Source organism: Canis lupus, chromosome 8 (genome assembly GCF_011100685.1).
Source record: "Canis lupus familiaris isolate Mischka breed German Shepherd chromosome 8, alternate assembly UU_Cfam_GSD_1.0, whole genome shotgun sequence".
Classification (NCBI taxonomy): Eukaryota; Metazoa; Chordata; class Mammalia; order Carnivora; family Canidae; genus Canis; species Canis lupus.
This window is the reverse complement of record NC_049229.1, coordinates 29,952,665-29,976,543: the sequence shown is the minus strand read 5'-3', so window position 1 is coordinate 29,976,543 and position 23,879 is coordinate 29,952,665. Positions and strand designations below refer to the sequence as shown.

Genomic DNA, 23,879 nt, shown 5'->3' with positions numbered 1-23,879 from the left:
GATTAATTGGTAATTATTTTAGATCCAAATCATCATTAAGTATTAAATGAATCCTCTTCTAATACTTAAGAGCTCTGAGTGGGCAGGGCAGGGAGCATATTTTTCTGTATCCACCCCAAGTTGAATATTCTACACTCAACTGATAGACCTGAGTAGGAGGAAGTCCAAGTTCTTCACCATGTTTTGATGATAGCAAGTAGCCCTGGGGGAGGCCATCACCAATGTTTGCCTCCTGGATCTGATTCCAGAGCAGGGGAGTATTGTTACTGTTTGACCTTGGTGGTTGTTTTATCACCAACGGTTGATTTGCGCCTATCAGATATTCTTACCTACCTCTGTTCTACATTCTTATAAGGTACTGAGCATTATCTTTTGGGCTAAACACATATGATGTCTGCCTCACTGTCAGCAATGCAGAGTAACAGAGAAAGGCACAGGGAAAACATAAATCACAGACCTAGAGCCCACAGTGCAGTTCCCCTGAGTCCTTCTGTGGTGGGTTGAACTTCATCATAGACAAACTAGGCCTGAAATGAATCAACACCTCTTTCAGTTGCTGGAACATAGCACAAGCTCACAGGTGGAGAGAATTTCAGGCAATGACTCGGGATTACTTTTGGCCTAGGTGGACAGCTAGACAGCTACAACTAGTCCCAAAACTCTTAGAAATGATCTTCTGGATCCCTGCCCCAACACAACCCCCCAAATGACAGTTCTCCATGCAAAGAAAATTCCTACCAAAACTTGTAAGTTCAGGCTTAATAATTAGAACTTCTTCATGCAGGGATTCTGATGGCATTCTGACTGTCCCTCTTTGAGTAAAACACGTCACCTCAGTGACAAACTTAACCTCAGGCAAAAACCATGGCCCACTGAGCAAAACCCCTTAGGCTTATTCAGTTCTGAGGAGAAACTCAAAGATGTAACCAAAAAATGTATACATTAAAGATTTAACCAAAAAATGTCTAGAAACAACTAATCTCTCAGTGTCACTTCAAACAAGTATAGCATACCAGACACATGGTATTTATCAAACAATTTAGTCTCTCAGCTAGCCAACCTATTGGGTCCCATTTCTGTCACTTAAAAAATCTCTAAAAGCCTACAAAAATACCGTCAAAACAACAAATGATAGTATTCAGACATGTGTTCCCAAGGCAATTTACGCAATACTACAGGTAGCATTTCTCAGTATATGCATAACTAAAATGCTCTTTAATTTTCATGAAAGTATCTTGAAAGAAAGGACAAGCCGCATAGAATGGAATGGTGGGTAGATTTTTTTAAGCTAAAAGCCGGAGAATGAAATTATTGAAACCATCTTCTGTTCTACTTTAATTTTCACCAGCTTTTTGCTAGTTTACTTTAACAAGTAATGTTTGATTGAATTCAGGCCTGCTTTTGTTTACAAAATGAACCAGAGCCAGCAAGTCGTGGCCTGGCTAATTTGCACATCCACTGCCTTGGTCTCCTCCCCTTTAAACAAAAATCTGGAGTTTGTGATTTATTGTTGATTTGGTTAGTTCAAATGATTTTGATGGCTTAGATCTACCTTCTGCCCCATCCTTGAGATTCTCACCAAAAGTACCCAATCTGTGTCTACTATACAAGGCAGAAATGACTCCATCACAAAAAAATGCAAAAAACATCTCCTTAACTTTAGATGCCAACAAAAGAAACTGAGAATAAAAATCTACAGATGGAAGAAGGGAGAAAGCAGTATCCATAAATCAATAGCTTTAGAAACCAAACTGGCCCATTCAGAAGAATAATGTCAGGAGAGCAAAACAAAGTGGTCATTATTGATGACAGGGCTCTTTGAGTCTTTGAGAGCCATCGTTGTGTGCTAGTCAGATAAACCAGTGGTTCTCAAATCTAACAAGCATCAGAATCAAAAGCCTTATTCCTAAATCTCCTCCACTAAAAATTCTGATTTTAAAAATCCGCAGTAGAATCTGTGTGTTCACAAAGTGCCTCCAAATGGTTCTGGAGGCTTTGAAATATGGGTAAAGTCTTTATGCATGTTTAATGTCACTCTGCTCATCCAGTCTCATGTATTCCTCTGCTTGAATTCTCTACTCCAAGTCTGAAAGTCTCTTCTTAATCTAGGCTGTGAAACTAGTGTATTGTTCCTCGTATAGTAAGGTGAGAGTAAATATGTAGAGAGAGTAATGCCTTGCCTTCTTTGTCACTCATAACAAAATGGACACACACACACACTACTGTTGGGGTTTGCTCCCCAAGATCACTATCTAATGTTAAAGGTGACCTCTCACATGCTCACAGTCTGTCCATAATGTTCCATTTCCATTCAAACTTCCATTTTCCTAATAGCAAGGCAAAGCTCTTTCCCAATCTCTTGCACCCCCATGCAATAGGCTGCTTTTCTTTTAATACACCAGCTTTCCTTCATACTGACTGTTTAAAAGTAATCTCATTTGAAATAAAAGGGGAATTTACACAATACTATAGATATTGAGGGAATATCTATTAGCTCTTAGAGGGAAGGAACCATATCCATTGTGCTTATCTCTGCATTTCCTACGCAGAGCCCAGCATATGGCACATGGCAATGTTCAGTAAGCACTTACTGAAAATACAAATGAATGTCCAAAATTACATTTTTCCTACAGACTACTTAAATAACCTGTGACTTTTCAGACAGCACCATCTGGAATATTAAAATTCTAGAGATGCAAGGGCTGATGAACATACTGAGGTCATATAATGCTATGGTTTTTCCAAGGTCAACAGCACATGCATGGCAACTCTCAGATTAGCAGAGTCCAGTGTTTTTTGTTATTTTCATGGTTCTGTTTTGTTTTTTAGTACTCATCTTTGAAATAAAGATGCTTCCCACACCATAGGATAGAAGGAGGTAAAAGGTAATGAGAAGAAACCTAAAAATGCTTACATGTGTTCATGATGCATTGCAAACACTTAATAATTTAAGCTTTTGTTATTTTATCATATCATCTTCCCTTTCCAAATCTAATATCTATGTCTCATATACAAATCTTCCATAACCTCCCTCAGTTTTGTCAATCCAATTGCATTTCCCATTATTGGCCTTCTGCACTAACTGCAGCATGCAGTTCTGACACTCCTGACACTCCTGCATGCAATTCTGATACTAACTATCCAGAGTTAGGTCAAATTTCACAGGTCAAGGACACAGTCCTCCATAAGACTCCTCCCACTTTAGACTCCAGTCATGAACTCTGAAGTTCTCAGACCACCTGCACTTTTGACCAACTGGCTACAAGCTTGGAGGTTCCCACTACCATCTCAGGTTCAATAACTCACTAATATGACTCACAGGACTCAGGAAAGAACTATACTTATCATTACAGTTTCACCTATAAGATGCAAATTAGTACCAACCATTAAAAGACCCATAGCTGAGGTCTAAGAGGATTCCAAATACAAAGCTTCCATTTCCTCAGGATCTGTCACCCTCCTAGCACATCAATGTGTATCACCAACTAGGAAGCTTACTTGAGCCAAGGGTGTCCATGGCTTTTGTTGGGGTTTAATTGTATAAGTAACATTGGATTCAATTTCCAGCACTCCTCTCCTCCCTGAAAGTCATGTGTGTTAAGCCCCAAGGCTCTGGAATCACATGGTTGGTTCTTCCAGATTAGCTAGCCCCATCCTGAGTCATCTCCTTAGCATAAGCTCAGGCATAGAGTTGGATTCCACCATGAGTAACAAAGACACTCATCCCTCAGGAAATTCCAAGGATTTAGAGATTACCTTCCAGGGATGAAAGTCCAGCCAAATTTTGTATTGGATGACAGGCCTCTACTCCTATATGACTGGTTTTCTCATTGTCCTCAGACCGTGATCAGTTAATTCTAGGTCAGTTCCTTCTGTTGAACGCACTTAGCTTTTGTTTTTATTACACTCATCATACTCATAATTACTTTTTCTTTGTCTTCCTCATTAGACTGTAAGATCTGTAAGGGCAAAGATAAGGTCTGTCTTATTCATTACACTTAGCTAATTCCTTACACTGGTCCAGAGATGTAGTTAATATACTTAAATATTGGTTAGTAGGTGAATTCCATCTCCATGTCTTTATTCACAAGTATGGAAAGAACATTAGCAGACATGAAGTTAGCACCAGCTCCTCTGCAGTAGGAGCAGGTACAATTGCACAATAGGATAACCAAGAGAATCCACCAGTCATTGAAAAACCATTCAAAGTAGATTTGAAACATACACCACTTCATATTCTATTGTGACTATATAAGAGAAGCCTGGGAAAATGTGAGACAAGAAGCACAAAAATAAGAGAATTTCTCTATTTTTTTTATCCTAAAGTTGCTGATGGTGCTTGTAGGGGAAGAGAGATGTTAATTGATTTTCTTCTTTACTCAACATTAGTTGCATTTAATTCACTTTTAGAAAGCAATCATCTTCTAAATAAGCAAACTATTTCAAGCTTATTTTCCCCTAAAATATGTGGTAATGGAATTTGCAGGTGGAATTCTATTGTAATGGCCACACAAAGATCCTTTTCCCTAGCCACAACCCCCCTCCAAAAAAGATCTTTTAGAAATGGAATTTGCCATTTTAATTTCTAATGAAAAGTACAACCATCCTCCTAGTTCAGTCAATAAGAGAAAGATTGGAAGTAAGCCTCTAAATATTTTAATCCACTTTCTTACAAGAAACATTAGTAGAATTGAGTTGAATTGAAAACTTGTTTCCTTGTTTTCATTGGTCTTAGTCTTGCTTCTCAGCAATTGCAAGTTGTAAACTCAATGGTAGAAAGTATGTCTTAGGAATGAAAGGGTTATGGAATATCATAGCTGGAAGCAATCTATAGAATAGAAAGCAGACAGCCACTGAGGACAAATAACTTGCTCAACTTTCCATACCAAGTTAACAACAGAGATGGGACCAAAATCCCATCTCCTGACTCCCCACCCTATATTTCTCCTATATCGTGTTATACTAATATTTATTTTCTATGCCTCAGAGTTTATAACAATGCCCAGCACACAATAAATGCTTAGTAAATTATGTAGATTTTGAATTCTTAAAGAGGATTTGTCTAACACATTCTCAAGCATGATTCTGATTAATTACATACTTCCCTCTCATATATTTAGTACTAGTTTTGCCCCCACACAGGTTACACATGGCCATTCACACAGAACCAACCTGCTGAGAACCCAGTGTGTCTGTATTTAGCCTGTGATCCTTCTTCAATCTCTTCCCTATGTATTCTTAAAGGTAAAAGTACAGCTTCACGCAGCATACCTTTTATGGCTTATCACTACCCTGTCTCCAAAGGTAGACTTGTTCTGATTCCAGTTTTCAAAGCAATCAGTAGTGTTGTAATTGGTTTGGAAACTTGACTTTTGGGCAGGGGAAAGGCTCACATTACCTCAGGACATTTAATTTTTTCCCTTGGTTTCACTGGTTTCCAAAAGATTACATCTAGCAATTACTATGTTCATTTGCCTTTTAAACCAAAGTGGCCGACATACATTGGTCCCTAAAATGTGCATTAAATAAATGTAAATAAGACATGTGATTTGAAATTTTCACATTAAATTGTAATGCAATGTGTTTTTAGATCCATATTCCATATTCGAAGTACTTTAGAATAGTGTTTCTCTTCTGGTGGCTAATTAATGAACATTGGAATTCACACAGGAGCCAACAGTCATTTGAAAAGAAAAATCATATCAGATCTTTCCTACTTGAAATTATTCATTGGCTTCCCATTGTACTTAGAATAAAATCAAACTCTTAACAGTAGCCTTCAGGCCCCGAATGATCTTGTTCTACTTTTTCCTCTAACCTCATCCCTCTTGAAACTTCTTTTCATTCATCATCAGCCAGTGACCTTCTTTTAGTTTCCTCTGACTTCGGCTTTTTCAGAGCCTTTGATATGCTGCTCCCTCTGCTTAGAATATTCATTGCACTCCCCCCCCTTCCCTCTCCCACAAATCATACCTTCTTGTGTCCATGCCCTTCTGCAATCAGATTTTGCTGCTCCTCCCATCAAGTGGTGGAAGCCATTTTCTCTCCTTTTAATCTGGGCTTGACTAATACAATGCAATGGACATAGCGTTCTGGAACTTCTGAAACCAGGTCTTAAGTGGCCTTATAGCTTCCATTTTTGTTTTTAGACTCATGTTGCTATATAAAGTTCAAGCTATCCTGCTGAAGAGAGAAGGCACATGAAGAGAGAGATTCTCCTGAAGAATATGTAGAAAGAGACACCATGTAAAGAAAAACCGAGGTATCTTAGTTGATAGATGGCAACAAGACTCAGACTATTTTGGGCTCTTCAGCCCCATGGTTGGTACCATATGGAGCAAAAGTATGATCCTGCCAAATTCCTGACTCACAAAATTGGAAGCATTGAACGGTTATTGCCATTTTAAATTTATTTTATTTAAAAAGTTTTATACACAGTAAAATTCTTTTTTTGTTTCTTTGTTTAAAGTTCTATGGACTTTGAGATGCCTGGGTGGCTCAATGGTTGAGCGTCTGCCTTCAGCTTAGTACGTGATCCCAGAGTCCTGGGATCACGTCCCACATTGGGCTCCCTGCATGGAGCCTGCTTCTCCCTCTGCCTATGTCTCTGCCTCTCTCTCTCTCTCTCTGTCTCTCATGAATAAATAAAATCTTAAAAAAAAAAAAAGTTCTGTGAGGGGAGGAGCAAGATGGCGGAAGAGTAGGGTCTCCAAATCACCTGTCTCCACCAAACTACCTAGAAAACCTTCAAATTATCCTGAAAATCTATGAATTCGCCCTGAGATTTAAAGAGAGACCAGCTGGAATGCAACAGTGAGAAGAGTTCGCGCTTCTATCAAGGTAGGAAGACGGGGAAAAAGAAGTAAAGAAACAAAGGCCTCCAAGGGGGAGGGGCCCGCGAGGAGCCGGGCTGAGGCCGGGGCGAGTGTCCCCAGGACAGGAGAGCCCCGTCCCGGAGAAGCAGGAGCTGCACCGACCTTCCCGGGCGGAAAGGGGCTCGCGGGGAGTTGGAGCAGGACCCAGGAGGGCGGGGATGCCCTCGGGCTCCCCGGGACAGTAACAGCAACTCCGCGCCCAGGAGAGTGCGCCGAGCTCCCTAAGGGCTGCAGCGCGCACGGCGGGACCCGGAGCAGCTCGGGGGGCTCGGGCGGCGGCTCCGCGGAGGGGGCTGCGTGGAGGGGGCTGCGTGGAGGGGGCTGCGCGGCCCCGGGAGCAGCTCGGCCGGGCTCGGGCAGAGGAAGAGGCTCCGTGCAGAGGGGCCTGCGCGGTTCCAGGAGCAGCTCGGAGGGGCTCGGGCGGCGGCTCCGCGGAGGGGGCTGCGCGGCCCGGGAGCGCGAATCCAACAGCGCAGGCTCCGGAGCACAGGGCGCCGGGACACAGCCCAGGATCCGGCCTCCCCCCGGGACAGGCAGAGGCCGGGAGGGCCCAGGACAGCGAGGACGCTCCTGCCCCAGCTGAGCAGAGCAGCGGCCCCGCCCCGGAGCCTCCAGGCCCTGCAGACGGAGTTCCTGCCGGAGCTGAATCCAGGTTTCCAGAGCTGCCCCGCCACTGGGGCTGTTCCTCCTGCGGCCTCACGGGGTAAACAACCCCCACTGAGCCCTGCACCAGGCAGGGACACAGCAGCTCCCCCAACTGCTAACACCTGAAAATCAGCACAACAGGCCCCTCCCCCAGAACACCAGCTAGACGGACAACTTCCAGGAGAAGCCAAGGGACTTAAAGAACACAGAATCAGAAGATACTCCCCGGTGGTTCTTTTTTTTTTTTTTTTTTTTTTGGTTTTTTTTTTTTGTTGTTGTTGTTGTGTTTTTTTTTTGTTTTGTTTTGTTTTGTTTTGCTTTTTGATTTGTTTCCTCCCCCACCCCCCCTTTTTTTTCTCCTTTCTTTTTCTTTCTCTTTTTCTTCTTTTTTTTTCTTTCGTTTTTTTTTCTCTTCCCTTTTTTTTCTCTTTCTCTTTTCTTTCCTTCTTTCTCTCCTCTCTTTTTCTCTTTTTCCCAATACAACTTGCTTTTGGCCACTCTGCACTGAGCAAAATGACTAGAAGGAAAACCTCACCTCAAAAGAAAGAATCAGAAACAGTCCTCTCTCCCACAGAGTTACAAAATCTGGATTACAATTCAATGTCAGAAAGCCAATTCAGAAGCACTATTATACAGCTACTGGTGGCTCTAGAAAAAAGTATAAAGGACTCAAGAGACTTCATGACTGCAGAATTTAGAGCTAATCAGGCAGAAATTAAAAATCAATTGAATGAGATGCAATCCAAACTAGAAGTCCTAACGACGAGGGTTAACGAGGTAGAAGAACGAGTGAGTGACATAGAAGACAAGTTGATAGCAAAGAGGGAAACTGAGGAAAAAAGAGACAAACAATTAAAAGACCATGAAGATAGATTAAGGGAAATAAACGACAGCCTGAGGAAGAAAAACCTACGTTTAATTGGGATTCCCGAGGGCGCCGAAAGGGACAGAGGGCCAGAATATGTATTTGAACAAATTCTAGCTGAAAACTTTCCTAATCTGGGAAGGGAAACAGGCATTCAGATCCAGGAAATAGAGAGATCCCCCCCCTAAAATCAATAAAAACCGTTCAACACCTCGACATTTAATTGTGAAGCTTGCAAATTCCAAAGATAAGGAGAAGATCCTTAAAGCAGCAAGAGACAAGAAATCCCTGACTTTTATGGGGAGGAGCATTAGGGTAACAGCAGACCTCTCCACAGAGACCTGGCAGGCCAGAAAGGACTGGCAGGATATATTCAGGGTCCTAAAGGAGAAGAACATGCAACCAAGAATACTTTATCCAGCAAGGCTCTCATTCAAAATGGAAGGAGAGATAAAGAGCTTCCAAGACAGGCAGCAACTAAAAGAATATGTGACCTCCAAACCAGCTCTGCAAGAAATTTTAAGGGGGACTCTTAAAATTCCCCTTTAAGAAGAAGTTCAGTGGAACAGTCCACAAAAACAAAGACTGAATAGATATCATGATGACACTAAACTCATATCTCTCAATAGTAACTCTGAATGTGAACGGGCTTAATGACCCCATCAAAAGGCGCAGGGTTTCAGACTGGATAAAAAAGCAGGACCCATCTATTTGCTGTCTACAAGAGACTCATTTTAGACAGAAGGACACCTACAGCCTGAAAATAAAAGGTTGGAGAACCATTTACCATTCGAATGGTCCTCAAAAGAAAGCAGGGGTAGCCATCCTTATATCAGATAAACTAAAATTTACCCCAAAGACTGTAGTGAGAGATGAAGAGGGACACTATATCATACTTAAAGGATCTATTCAACAAGAGGACTTAACAATCCTCAATATATATGCTCCGAATGTGGGAGCTGCCAAATATATAAATCAATTATTAACCAAAGTGAAGAAATACTTAGATAATAATACACTTATACTTGGTGACTTCAATCTAGCTCTTTCTATACTCGATAGGTCTTCTAAGCAAAACATCTCCAAAGAAACGAGAGCTTTAAATGATACACTGGACCAGATGGATTTCACAGATATCTACAGAACTTTACATCCAAACTCAACTGAATACACATTCTTCTCAAGCGCACATGGAACTTTCTCCAGAATAGACCACATATTGGGTCACAAATCGGGTCTGAACCGATACCAAAAGATTGGGATTGTCCCCTGCATATTCTCGGACCATAATGCCTTGAAATTAGAACTAAATCACAACAAGAAGTTTGGAAGGACCTCAAACACGTGGAGGTTAAGGACCATCCTGCTAAAAGATAAAAGGGTCAACCAGGAAATTAAGGAAGAATTAAAAAGATTCATGGAAACTAATGAGAATGAAGATACAACCATTCAAAATCTTTGGGATGCAGCAAAAGCAGTCCTAAGGGGGAAATACATCGCAATACAAGCATCCATTCAAAAACTGGAAAGAACTCAAATACAAAAGCTAACCTTACACATAAAGGAGCTAGAGAAAAAACAGCAAATAGATCCTACACCCAAGAGAAGAAGGGAGTTAATAAAGATTCGAGCAGAACTCAACGAAATCGAGACCAGAAGAACTGTGGAACAGATCAACAGAACCAGGAGTTGGTTCTTTGAAAGAATTAATAAGATAGATAAACCATTAGCCAGCCTTATTAAAAAGAAGAGAGAGAAGACTCAAATTAATAAAATCATGAATGAGAAAGGAGAGATCACTACCAACACCAAGGAAATACAAACGATTTTAAAAACATATTATGAACAGCTATACGCCAATAAATTAGGCAATCTAGAAGAAATGAACGCATTCCTGGAAAGCCACAAACTACCAAAACTGGAACAGGAAGAAATAGAAAACCTGAACAGGCCAATAACCAGGGAGGAAATTGAAGCAGTCATCAAAAACCTCCCAAGACACAAGAGTCCAGGGCCAGATGGCTTCCCAGGGGAATTTTATCAAACGTTTAAAGAAGAAATCATACCTATTCTCCTAAAGCTGTTTGGAAAGATAGAAAGAGATGGAGTACTTCCAAATTCGTTCTATGAAGCCAGCATCACCTTAATTCCAAAGCCAGACAAAGACCCCACCAAAAAGGAGAATTACAGACCAATATCCCTGATGAACATGGATGCAAAAATTCTCAACAAGATACTGGCCAATAGGATCCAACAGTACATTAAGAAAATTATTCACCATGACCAAGTAGGATTTATCCCTGGGACACAAGGCTGGTTCAACACCCGTAAAACAATCAATGTGATTCATCATATCAGCAAGAGAAAAACCAAGAACCATATGATCCTCTCATTGGATGCAGAGAAAGCATTTGACAAAATACAGCATCCATTCCTGATCAAAACTCTTCAGAGTGTAGGGATAGAGGGAACATTCCTCGACATCTTAAAAGCCATCTATGAAAAGCCCACAGCAAATATCATTCTCAATGGGGAAGCACTGGGAGCCTTTCCCCTAAGATCAGGAACAAGACAGGGATGTCCACTCTCACCACTGCTGTTCAACATAGTACTGGAAGTCCTAGCCTCAGCAATCAGACAACAAAAAGACATTAAAGGCATTCAAATTGGCAAAGAAGAAGTCAAACTCTCCCTCTTCGCCGATGACATGATACTCTACATAGAAAACCCAAAAGTCTCCACCCCAAGATTGCTAGAACTCATACAGCAATTCGGTAGCGTGGCAGGATACAAAATCAATGCCCAGAAGTCAGTGGCATTTCTATACACTAACAATGAGACTGAAGAAAGAGAAATTAAGGAGTCAGTCCCATTTACAATTGCACCCAAAAGCATAAGATACCTAGGAATAAACCTAACCAAAGATGTAAAGGATCTATACCCTCAAAACTATAGAACACTTCTGAAAGAAATTGAGGAAGACACAAAGAGATGGAAAAATATTCCATGCTCATGGATTGGCAGAATTAATATTGTGAAAATGTCAATGTTACCCAGGGCAATATACACGTTTAATGCAATCCCTATCAAAATACCATGGACTTTCTTCAGAGAGTTAGAACAAATTATTTTAAGATTTGTGTGGAATCAGAAAAGACCCCGAATAGCCAGGGGAATTTTAAAAAAGAAAACCATATCTGGGGGCATCACAATGCCAGATTTCAGGTTGTACTACAAAGCTGTGGTCATCAAGACAGTGTGGTACTGGCACAAAAACAGACACATAGATCAGTGGAACAGAATAGAGAATCCAGAAGTGGACCCTGAACTTTATGGGCAACTAATATTCGATAAAGGAGGAAAGACCATCCATTGGAAGAAAGACAGTCTCTTCAATAAATGGTGCTGGGAAAATTGGACATCCACATGCAGAAGAATGAAACTAGACCACTCTCTTTCACCATACACAAAGATAAACTCAAAATGGATGAAAGATCTAAATGTGAGACAAGATTCCATCAAAATCCTAGAGAAGAACACAGGCAACACCCTTTTTGAACTCGGCCATAGTAACTTCTTGCAAGATACATCCACGAAGACAAAAGAAACAAAAGCAAAAATGAACTATTGGGACTTCATCAAGATAAGAAGCTTTTGCACAGCAAAGGATACAGTCAACAAAACTCAAAGACAACCTACAGAATGGGAGAAGATATTTGCAAATGACATATCAGATAAAGGGCTAGTTTCCAAGATCTATAAAGAACTTATTAAACTCAACACCAAAGAAACAAACAATCCAATCATGAAATGGGCAAAAGACATGAACAGAAATCTCACAGAGGAAGACATAGACATGGCCAACATGCACATGAGAAAATGTTCTGCATCACTGGCCATCAGGGAAATACAAATCAAAACTACAATGAGATCCCACCTCACACCAGTGAGAATGGGGAAAATTAACAAGGCAGGAAACCACAAATGTTGGAGAGGATGCGGAGCAAAGGGAACCCTCTTACACTGTTGGTGGGAATGTGAACTGGTGCAGCCACTCTGGAAAACTGTGTGGAGGTTCCTCAAACAGTTAAAAATATACCTGCCCTACGACCCAGCAATTGCACTGTTGGGGATTTACCCCAAAGATACAAATGCAATGAAACGCCGGGACACCTGCACCCCGATGTTTATAGCAGCAATGGCCACGATAGCCAAACTGTGGAAGGAGCCTCGGTGTCCAACGAAAGATGAATGGATAAAGAAGATGTGGTTTATGTATACAATGGAATATTACTCAGCTATTAGAAATGACAAATACCCACCATTTGCTTCAACGTGGATGGAACTGGAGGGTATTATGCTGAGTGAAGTAAGTCAGTCGGAGAAGGACAAACATTATATGTTCTCATTCATTTGGGGAATATAAATAATAGTGAAAGGGAATATAAGGGAAGGGAGAAGAAATGTGTGGGAAATATCAGAAAGGGAGACAGAACGTAAAGACTGCTAACTCTGGGAAACGAACTAGGGGTGGTAGAAGGGGAAGAGGGTGGGGGGTGGGAGTGAATGGGTGACGGGCACTGGGTGTTATTCTGTATGTTAGTAAATTGAACACCAATAAAAAATAAATTAAAAAAAAAAAAGTTCTGTGGACTTTAACACATGCATAGATTTTTGAAACCAGCATACAAATGAACTCAGCATAATTCTAACATCCCAAAGTATTTCCTAGTACTGTCCCTCAGTAGTCATAATTCCATTCCCCCCAAGCCCTAAGGATTACTGATCTGTTCTCTAAACCTATCGTTTTGCTTTTATCAGACTGTCACATAAATGAAGTCATATAGAATTCGATATTTTAATACTGGTTTCTTTCAATTAGCATAACACATTTAAGATTCATTCATGTTGTATCAGTAGTATGTTACTTATTGTTGCTGAGTAGTATCCCACTGTGTGAATTTAGCACCCACTGAAGTATTTTGGGATTGTTTCCAGTTTGGGGTGATTTTGAGTAACACTATTTTAGGCACTCAGGTGGAAGTTTCTGTTTGAAAACAAATTTTAATGTCTTTGGGATAAATAGCTAGAAGTGGGATTTCTGGGTCATATGCTAAATGTATGTTTTAACTTGTAAGAAACCACCAGAGTGATTACATCATTTCGTATTCCCACCAGCAATATATAAGACTTTCAGTTGCTCAAATTCCTTGCCAGCACTTGCTATTTTCAGTATTTTTATTTTGGTCATTCTAATAGTTTAGCTCATTGTTGTTTTAATTTGCATTTCCCTAATGACTAATAATGTTGAGCATCTTTCATGCACTTATGTGCCATCTGTGTATCTGCAAATTAGCTGAAACCATTTGCCTACACTTTTATTGAATTGTTTGCTTTCTTGTGAGTTTTGTGAATTCTTTACATTCTTTGTCTTTGTATGCAAAGGGCAGAATACATTTTATTTATTTACTTATTTATTTATTTATTTATTTATTTTGATGGAGATAGAGAGCACAATCAGAGGGTGTGACAGGCAGAAGGAGAGAAGCAGGTTCTCCCCTAAGCTGGGAGCCTGACACGCTGCTCTATACCAGGACCCCAAGATCATGACCTGAGTCAAAGTCAGATGCTTAACCAACTGAGCCACCCAGGTGCCCCTTGGTAAGCAATTTAAAAGGCAACTTAAAAACTAACAAAATTTTTCTCACTTGAAGTTAAGTTCCTTTCTCTCCTGTTTGATCACTAGTGATATACTCTCATATATAAACTCATATACATATATGAGATATATATATGAGCTAGCTAGTTAAATATTTATCATTCTGCTTCCTGCCTTCCAGATGTTTCTCCACATTCTTTACAAATTCTTTGAATTCTTTCATTTTCTTATATTCATGAGACTTTCACTTCTTTGCTTAAAGAATTAAGGCCCCCTCACAAGTTCCTCATCCTTATGCTTGACCCTGGCTACCCTAGAAAAAGTCTTATACCTTCTATGCCATTCTTTCTGGGAAATCCTTCTGGTCCCTACTCCCAAACCCTGTTAAACTCCATTTTGTCTGCAGTTCTCTGATGTGATTCATTGCTTTAAATCTAGTTTTTGTTTTTTCATTCATTACCTTTGGACTAGATGTTTGGAACTTCCCTTACATCCTGGGCCCACCCCAGCGCTCATCTCAGACTTTGATTCTAATTCCCCTTTAATTAGAGCCCTCAAAGTGCAGAAAAACCACACCCACTCCAATACCAGTCCCTGCTAGTAGAATTTCAACCTGGACCCAGTCCCTGCTTGCCTGGGAAGAAAGGTCTGACACCTCGCTTGTTCGGAACATAACATGAAACTCAACAGTGTGGAACCATCATGGAATAATTCATGTGGTGCTGACTTTGTTGATTACATTACAATTTAATCCATTGTGCAAAAGATCTTTTATTTTATCTATTATTGGAACTTAATTTTCCTGCCTTTCTAAAGGATTACTTAAATATCATTTAACTTTTTTCTTGGTATCATTTTAACATCAGTTATCCACTGGGCTATTGTAGAGTGAGAACTCGAGATCTTAATAGGGGGGGAAAGACCATTTCTCTCCTAAAGAGGCCAAGATTGCAGTAGTTTTTCTGTTTTATTAGTGGGGGTGGTGTATTCATATGTTTGACTTATTTTTTTCTACTTATTGTAGTTTTGATGTTTTCTCCTTTTCTATGCAGCTTTTAATTTCCTCTTGAAGGAAGTGTCTCTTTAGGACACCTGTGATTCACTTAACACCTCTAATTCTTTCTTTTGACTTTTCATGCTTATCTATGGTTTGAATTTTTGCAATGGTTATGCAATTATTTTTACATGTTAAAAATTAATCAAAAATAAAAATTGTAAATGAATTTTAAAATAGTACTTATGTCATGGGAGAGCTATGAATATTAAATACATGAAATATCTGTAGGAGAGGACTGCACACCTAGGAAGTGCTCAGGAAACATTAGCTGATACAGCTTTTGTTCTGGCTGGTCCTAGAGATGGTATGATGCTGCATTTGTAGCTGCTGTTAGACATCCCTTCCTGGATATTCTGCTGGTGCCTCAAATTACACTTGAGTTCACCATTGTCCTCTACCTCCCACCAAACTCATTCTTCTTCCTGTGTTTTTAAATTCTGCCTGGAGCACCATTTCACTATCATAGACGAATTTTTAAAGATACCTTTGATTTTTCTCTTTTCTTTGTCTCCCAACCTGAACAATTCCAAGTCCTTTCTATTCTATTTCATGAAATGTCTTTTCTTTTTTTTTTTTTTTAGATTTTATTTATTTATTAGAGACAGAGAGAGAGAAAGACAGAGAGACAGACAGACAGACACAGGCAGAAGGAGAAGCAGGCTCCATGCGGGGAGTCCGACGTGGGATTCAATCCCAGGTGTCCAGGATCACGCACTGGGCTGAAGGCAGCGCTTAACCATGAGCCACCCAGGCTGCCCATTTTTCATGAAATTTCTTAAGACTTTACTTTCTTCCCTGTACCCTTGTTTGGAATCTTGTTACTACTCATCTGGATTAATGCCATAGTCTCTGGACTAATGAAATAGTCTGATAACTGCATTTGATTTCTAGCCTGTGCAATATGTTCTTGCACTTAGATTAATTTTCCCAAAGAACATGTCTGATAATGTCTCTCTCCTACTCAAAGCTTTTATTGACTCCCCAGTGTATTCTGGATTAAGCCTGTCCACTCTCCAAACCCAGTTAACCACTGCAATCTGCTTCAGCAACTTCTTCATGCTTTGTACTCTCTAGGCAAATTATTTAAATCACAATAAAATAAAAATAGTTTTCTAATTGAAGATCTATGACTTTTTTCTTTCTATATTTAAATGCAAGAAATGTAGTGAGTGGACTTTGATCACCTCTATCTGGGCTTCTAAGCAGTCTTCTTTGTTGGCTTTTAACAGATTCTTGGTTTTATTCTAGATTGATGAGATTGTCAAATCGCTAAGCTCATTATAGGTAAAATTACCTGCCATTAAAAAAAGTATCACACGCACACACACACCCCACAAACACATACTAAGGAACTTTGGTATTTGGTATTTTAACAATACTAATTCTTTACCTCAAATGCAGTAGATACTACAGAAATACTTTTTCATTTCCCTTTACATTGGACATATTTGCAACTTGAGAACAAGAGCCAGTGTTGGTTTTCAGACAGAATCCATTTAATTAATCATACTATTTGAACAGCTGGGGAAGCCATGTATTTATGTAAGAGCTTAACATTCTTTCAAAAATTGTCAAGTATGAATCAAAATAATATTATTTCACTTTTTAATGATACGCTATTTATCTTTAGATTTTATTCACACTTAACTTTATAAATCAATAGTTCCAGTTCTTAGGACACATGGTTACCTATGTTTAAATGCTTTTTAGAAGCACTATCATAAGCAGTGTGGTAAGATAGGTCTAAGGTTCTATTTACCACAGGGACTTGTTTGGGAAGTGTGAGATTTTCTAATTTTTGTTTCTAAATTTGACAAGTACTGGATAGAGTAGAGAAGAAATAACTTGATAAAATTATGTTGTCCCTTTGGTGTAACCAAAAGAAAGATAAACTTTTCTTATTAAAAAAAAGGTAAAGTTTGTCTCATTCAATGCAACAGTATAAATTCTACATAGACAAATGTGGGTAGGAGGAAAAAAATGGATTCTTGCTTTAAATCTCTCAAGAACACAATTTAATTTTTTAAGCTTTTTAAAAAGATTTACTTATTTATTTTAATACTACTTATTTCCCCAGGAGGGATAAAATACAAAAGTGGCCACTGCAGGCTGGTGGTGATGGGATAGAGGGGGAGAAAGAAAATCCCAAGCAGGCTCTGTCCTGAGCACAGAGCCCGACATGGGGCTTGATCTCATAACCCTGAGATCAAGACGTGAGCTCAAACGAAGAGTCAGACGCTTAACAAACTGAGCCACCCAGGCTCCCCAATAATATAATTTTAAAGAAAAATATTAATTAAAATGTGAAATAATAGCAAAAATAAGTAGGAAAACTTCATAAAACTGATTTTAATACTGGATTCTAGCTTCTGTTCCTACAGTGAAGGCTAATTTGTAAGAGAAACTTTGGATTCTGCTTGAGATAATCTGATAAAACTTTACAGTTATGAGCAATTATTTAAGGGAAGTCACTTGTTGATAGCTGTCCTTCAGTTATCAACCAGTGTGGTCAGGGTCCCTGAGGGGTCACACTGAGGGTATTCGAACTCTGTTGTAACTGAAAAAAGTTGTAAAGGGAGAGAAGCTTCATAAGACTAAATGAGAGGATAAAGAGAATGATAGGCAACTGGAACACAGCATGGTCAATTGTAATTTTCCATTTTGAGTTATATTATTACAGGACAGAATTGTTTATGGTTAGCAATTTGCATAGCTAATGCCATATGACGTTGGCAGTTACTTTTTTTTAAGATTTTTATTTATTTGAGAGAAAGAGAGAGAGCATGAGCAGGGGGAGGGGCAGAGAGAAGGAGAATCAGGCTCCCTGCTCAGCAGGGAGCCTAACGCAGGACTCAATCCCAGGACCCTGAGATCATGACCTGAGCTGAAGGCAGATCCTTAACCGACTGAGCCATCCAGGTGCCCTGACTTTGACAGTTATGATTCCAGTGGAGTCAAGGCATATTTCCCCAGGAGGGGTAAAATACAAAAGTGGCCACTGCAGGCTGGTGCTCAGAGAAACTCCAGACTTTTTACACACTAAATCAGCCTTGAAATTCTGATGAGGCATTAACCAAGGTCCACATACCCACATACCTCCCCACATACCTTTCAGGCTGCCTTTGTCGTTTTTGTTGTCTCTACTTCTTCTCCTCTTTTTTAATTTTAATGCAATTCTCTGTGCAGGAAAAAGCAGAGTGCATGTTATTGTGTTGTTTCTTCTATAACCTCATAGGAGTGGTCCTGGCCCCTACCACTGTCTGAGACTGCACCAAGAACTGGACAAGAGAAACATCTCAGAAGACTGAAAGCCAGTCTTCACCCTCTAGAAATTTAATAATATAAGAGAGGAGATGCAGATACATCCAAACGTAAAGACTTCAGAAAAAAAAAATATGTTGAAATTCATACATGAAATTGTCAGATATAGCTCAAGGGAATCTTAATGTTATACATTCAATCATTCCTTATTAATTCATTTATTCTTTCTTTCATTCCACAGACATTTAGCAAATACTTACTACAGCTTCCTAAGCACTAGAGACAGAAGAGCGAAGAATACTTAACCCTGCCTCTGCCCTTGTGGAACTCTCAAAATAGTGGAGTAGAAAGACAATTAAATAAGACACAAATGCAAAATTAAAACTGTGATGTGAAGAACATGATAATATGAGAGCTAGCCATAATCAACATGACACAGTCAAGAAGGGATGACTTTCATGAGGAGACAGACACTGAACAGGAATAAACTGTGTGACTATCAGAGAATAGTTTTCCATTCAGGAGGAGAGAGCATGGTAAGAGACACTGAGAAAAAGCCAGTGTATCGGGCATGGAGAAAGTATGGGGGATATGACAGGAAATGAGATATGATGGGGAGAACTCCAACTCTGCACAATTGTAGGCCTCATTCATGAGTTTCATTTTGAGCAGAAAGCAAGAGTAGCATTTCATACTTTGAAATGATTACCCAGAAGCATCATGTCCAGTCCAGACAGAGGCAAGATAGACTTGCAGAGTCTAGAATCCAATATGGTTGGGTATAGTAAAGGCACAACCACCCTCTTAGTGTACAATAATTGCTGGGGACAGCAATATTAAGAGATGGCTTCTTGAATAGGGGCCAAACCACCACTTGGTTAAAACAGGGAAGTTTTCACTAGCTCCACTAATAAATAATGAACCCAATATCCTTTGCCTGGCCTTCACTCTTTCACATAAATTCAATATGTTAATGCATCTGTAACAAATTAAGTGTCTCTTAAAAGTCCCTTAAAAGTCTCCAAATCTTTTAAAATTTAAAGTGCCTATGGAAAACAAATAAGCAAAATCCTTGACCTTTTCTCTATTCATAAGTTAGATCAATGGTCTATGCCAAGAACCCAGAAACCTTTTTATTCCCAGAATTTTTAGAGAATTTACTTTTATGAACCCAAAGCAAAATTGGAAATCTCTTTCAAAAAACTAGCTTGCTTAGTTCACTTTTGATAATGAAGTCAAGAGAATACTAATATATACCAGTCGCTTTGCAGAATAACCTAATCTCCAAAACACACACTGACATTTGACATATGTAGCCTAGACAACCCTGGGAATTGAAGAGTAGCAATTTAAGTTGTTTATTCTTACATAATGGAAAAGGAGGGAGGGGAAGAATTTATATTTCCCATTTGTCAGCGTCACATGTCCTTTCTGTATTCTGGTGAGTATTTTCTGTAATAACCCATTAAGCTGATCTATAACGACCTATAAAATACCTGAGAGCATGCATAGAAATCCAAACAGAATCTTGGAATAGAGAGATAATAAGAGGAGAATCTTTTATAAGTACGTATAAAATAACATTTCATTTCATATTTTATTTTATTTTACTTTGGGAGAAAAAAAAAACAAAGAATGGGGAAGGAAATGCTATTACAGGGCTACCACGAGGAGTCAGCAATTTCTGAGTTTTTCAATTAAGTTGCCAATTTTCAGGCTATTACACTGCTCCCTGAATCAAAAGGATTAACAATTTTCCTCTTAGCAATTAGAAAGGTAGAATTTTACCATGGAAGCACATGGGGGAAGACTGTACAAGAAGTTAGAATTAACTAAATCTCCACGAGGACCACCCAAGAGGAGCTAAATGAGGGGTTACTTTCAAGTGAGGCTGGGATCAAAGATTGAGGGAGATTAGAACCAATAGGAGGTTAAAGAAAAACATCTGGTCCTTTGCAGTAATCACCAATAGAGAGGTGGATCTTCCTTGGGGAAAGAGCAGCCCATCTGACCACCGACCCAACAATGTGCCGCAATGTGCAGATTCTACAGGGGAGAACATCTCTGTCAATCTGTGGAACGTATTCCCAAACCAGAAAATCTGGCAGGGGCCTTTCTTCATCAGGAGAAATGTAAATGTGCAACTCAACACTGGCACTTAAAAGACACTTTTTTCCCTGCTCAGGCAACATGATCATGCTACATAGTGAGCATAACCCCTTGGCAGCTTTCCTCTAATGAAGCTCATCACTCTGAATGGTAAGGTGGACACTGACATCTTTAGAGAGCAGCTGAGAGCTGACTATCAGAAAAAGAGGTGCTGTGTGTTCATATTCATTTTAATAATCTTGGAGCTTTGTCTTACAGAATAAATGTCCATTTCTATTGAGGCAAGAGATGTTAAAGTCTTAGGGAGAAAATGAAAATACTCAGAAGAAATAAAGAAGCAGGGAAGTTTCAGTATTTTCCTAATAAAAGAAGTCTTTGATGAAAAGAGCACTTTATTTTAGAATGTCCTCGCTATTTGTAGTTTCAGCTTTTTTTAAAAAAAGAGCTTACTTTCACATGGTTTCTATACAAAGTGTAATGCTACCTTATTTCCTATTCTTCAGATGATCCTGGATAATTTATCACCCAAAGGGATAATTAATATAAAACAGCCCCTAAAATGGCAACTTTAAATGTGCCAGTTTTATCAGTTATCTCTGCATATCACATTTCCTTAGAAGAATTCCAAGGAAGAATTTTTTAAAGGATCAGAGCAAACGTGTTTGCCTGACTCCTCTATCTAAAAGGAAGGCAACTGGGACGAGATCCCGTGTGCACTTGGCCATTGGGAAGTGGAGGGCAGCAGGCTGTTTCCTTAGTTGGGCCACAGAGAAGAGAGGGCTTGTACTTTCTGGGCATCGTTTGTCCACATGTTTTCATCAGTGATGAGCTTGTGTGAGGGAGAATCATAAACCATCGGGACTTTGGGACAAAGGTCTGAGATAAGACCATTTCACTTTTTCAGGGAAGAAACCAAGGTCTGAAAGAGTCATAGGTGGCAGTGGTGCCACTTCCTGCTGGTATTCATCGAGATCCCTGGTTGCAGCTCAGGACTTACCTGCATTTCCCCCATATCTCATAGTCAGTGTTCCAGTGGGCACTCAACCTCACCAGTGGCCTCCAACCTCTCCTACCTTCTGGGGCAGCAAGGACTAGATAACCTCAGCTCCAGTTAGTGCTGGGGACCAGAAGAAGGCAGGAAACTAGAGCCAGGAGGCACTGGCTTCGAGCTTTCTCCCCACTTATAAGTGGGTTTCCCTCCTAGGCTAGCTAAATGTTGCACCCTTCGACTTGTCTTATTTTCTTCTTTGGACTTGGGTATATAATATTGAGAATTATCATATTCCTCAGTTTGTGGCTCACTAGCATCTGTTTATGTAAAGCCCTCTCTCTCTTTTTAAGTTTTGTTATCTTCCCTCTTTATCTTTCATTCCCCACTCCATTGTCCTTCGTCCCATAGGCAGTCCTTCTAGGGTGTTTACTCTATGTCCTTGGATATCCACATGTCCTTGGATAATTTAGCATTGTTTTGTGCAGTACCTGTTTTAATTTACATAAGTAATATTGCATGAAGCTCTCCTTCTGTCACTTTTTCACTCAAAGTTCTTTTATTAAGACCCATCAATGCTCCTGTATGTAGCTCTGGTTTATTACTTCAAACTGCTGTATATTCTCACATAGAATGCATCCCAACACTTTTCTTATCCACTATTTCCAGGAATGGATACTTAGGCTGCCACCAGTCCCAGATACCATAGTAATACTGCTTTGAATATTCTCCTTTGTACCTCTTCAGACAATGAAAGCATTTCTTTTGCGGGATATATCTGAGTAAGACTACTGGGTCATGGGAAAGATGTATATTTATTTTCACTTCGTATTTGCGTGCTAATCTCCAGAATGTCTGTCCTACCTGTAATATAGAATTCTCCCATCCCTATTAGCATCTGGTATTGCATGACTTTCTAATTATTGCCAGCCAGTCTTCCCTCTTCATTAATTATAAGACTTTTGATATGGTAATTTAAATCATTATTTTATGCTGTATTTTCTATTTCATGAAATTATACTTAATGACCAAATACAGGAAAATTTCATGTGCAGCTTAAATGGGTATTGGGAATAACCCAATGTCCTGATTAATGGAGAGCTATCTGTAGGGCATACCCAGGTTACCATTTCCAAAGAAAGTGAACAACCTGTAATTGTTAAAAAGAATAAAAGAAAAAAAAAAAACCTTTGTGAGCATAGTTAGTTCTCATAGGAATTCAGAAGTCACTTCAGGATTAAGTATTATCTATAGACTATCATCATGAAAATTAGCCCTCACTGAAGATATATCAGCAAAGAAATCACTTTGTTTTACAATAGGAAACAATTTTGGAAGATTCAGCGGACATATTTATGATTTCCATGTCATCCCACCCCCACTCCTGCACACTCCTCTGGAAATTGCTCTCCAACCATGGTCCATCCTGAAGGAGTGGTCCTAAGGCCATGTTAATACCACATGATCCTGGTCCCTGGCCACATTTTATAGGATGAGAGAAATTCATTGATCTAACATCAAACTCACTGATAATTTGGATTAAACCAGCAGGAAACTTATGACCTTGAACTGAGTTGGAGCCAATTAGACACAGTGAGTGCCAGAATTAGCACCTGGGCAAGACAGACCTGATGTCATGAGAGGGCAGAAATTAAAAAATTGCAGAGGTTTCTGATTTGCAGGAAGGAGTACAGATTACCACTCAGCTGTGAGTACATGAATCAGCTGGGAAGGAACCTTATTGGGAAGAACTCCTTCACCTAACTGCCACTCTATAAGAAATAAGGCCAATTAGATATTCTACTTCAAAGACAAGATGCATCAATCTCAGGCAAGGGGACTGACTTTCAGGACTCTGTTCTCTTCATTTCTCCAGAACTCCCTCCAACCAGGCACCATCCACCATGTTTGAGGGAAAATGGAACATCTGAGCCTCCACTATGCCCCACTTGTTAGAAGTAAGCTTTGATAAGTTAGTCTCAAGGAAATGGTTAGGGAAAAGAGAGACAAAAGAGAGCTGCATATGATCTTTACAGGGAGCAACGCCAGCTTCTAAAGAGTCAACCAGAGTATGGATGATTCAAATACATCCTGAACAGGAGTGCCTGGCAGGCTCAGTCAGTGAAGCGTGTACCTCTTGATCTTGGGGCTATAGGTGTGAGCCCCCATATTGGGTGTAGAGATTGCTTAGGAATAAAATCTTAAAAAAAAAATCCGGAACCTACTGGAATGTCCAAGCTAAAAGGGACCTAAACATAATATAACTCATATATTTAATAATATGTTTTTAACAACCAAATAGTGTTCTTCCACATGGAAGATGCTCCAAATATTATTTTTGAACAGAATCAATTGACTTGGTGGAAATTATTCAAGCTGTGGAGAAGGGTGTAGGAGGAAATAAAAAATGAAAGACCTGT

The 23,879-nt window shown here is 39.6% G+C and overlaps 1 long non-coding RNA gene across 5 annotated transcripts in view; it reads left to right on the top strand.

The window, feature by feature from the left end:
- Nucleotides 1-23,879, top strand: part of LOC100686192 — a 97,133-nt gene that overhangs the window by 49,078 nt on the left and 24,176 nt on the right. Inside the window, exons 4-6 of one of the 5 annotated variants that reach the window (XR_005362866.1) lie at nucleotides 6,150-6,262; nucleotides 18,604-18,898; nucleotides 20,322-20,772. The exons of 1 other annotated variant lie outside the window; for it this stretch is intronic. This is a non-coding gene — a long non-coding RNA (uncharacterized LOC100686192). Of the gene's footprint in view, nucleotides 1-6,149; nucleotides 6,263-18,603; nucleotides 19,230-20,321; nucleotides 20,773-23,879 lie in introns of those variants that run through there. 3 more of the 5 variants (XR_005362865.1, XR_005362870.1, XR_005362868.1) reach the window with 3 other exon arrangements.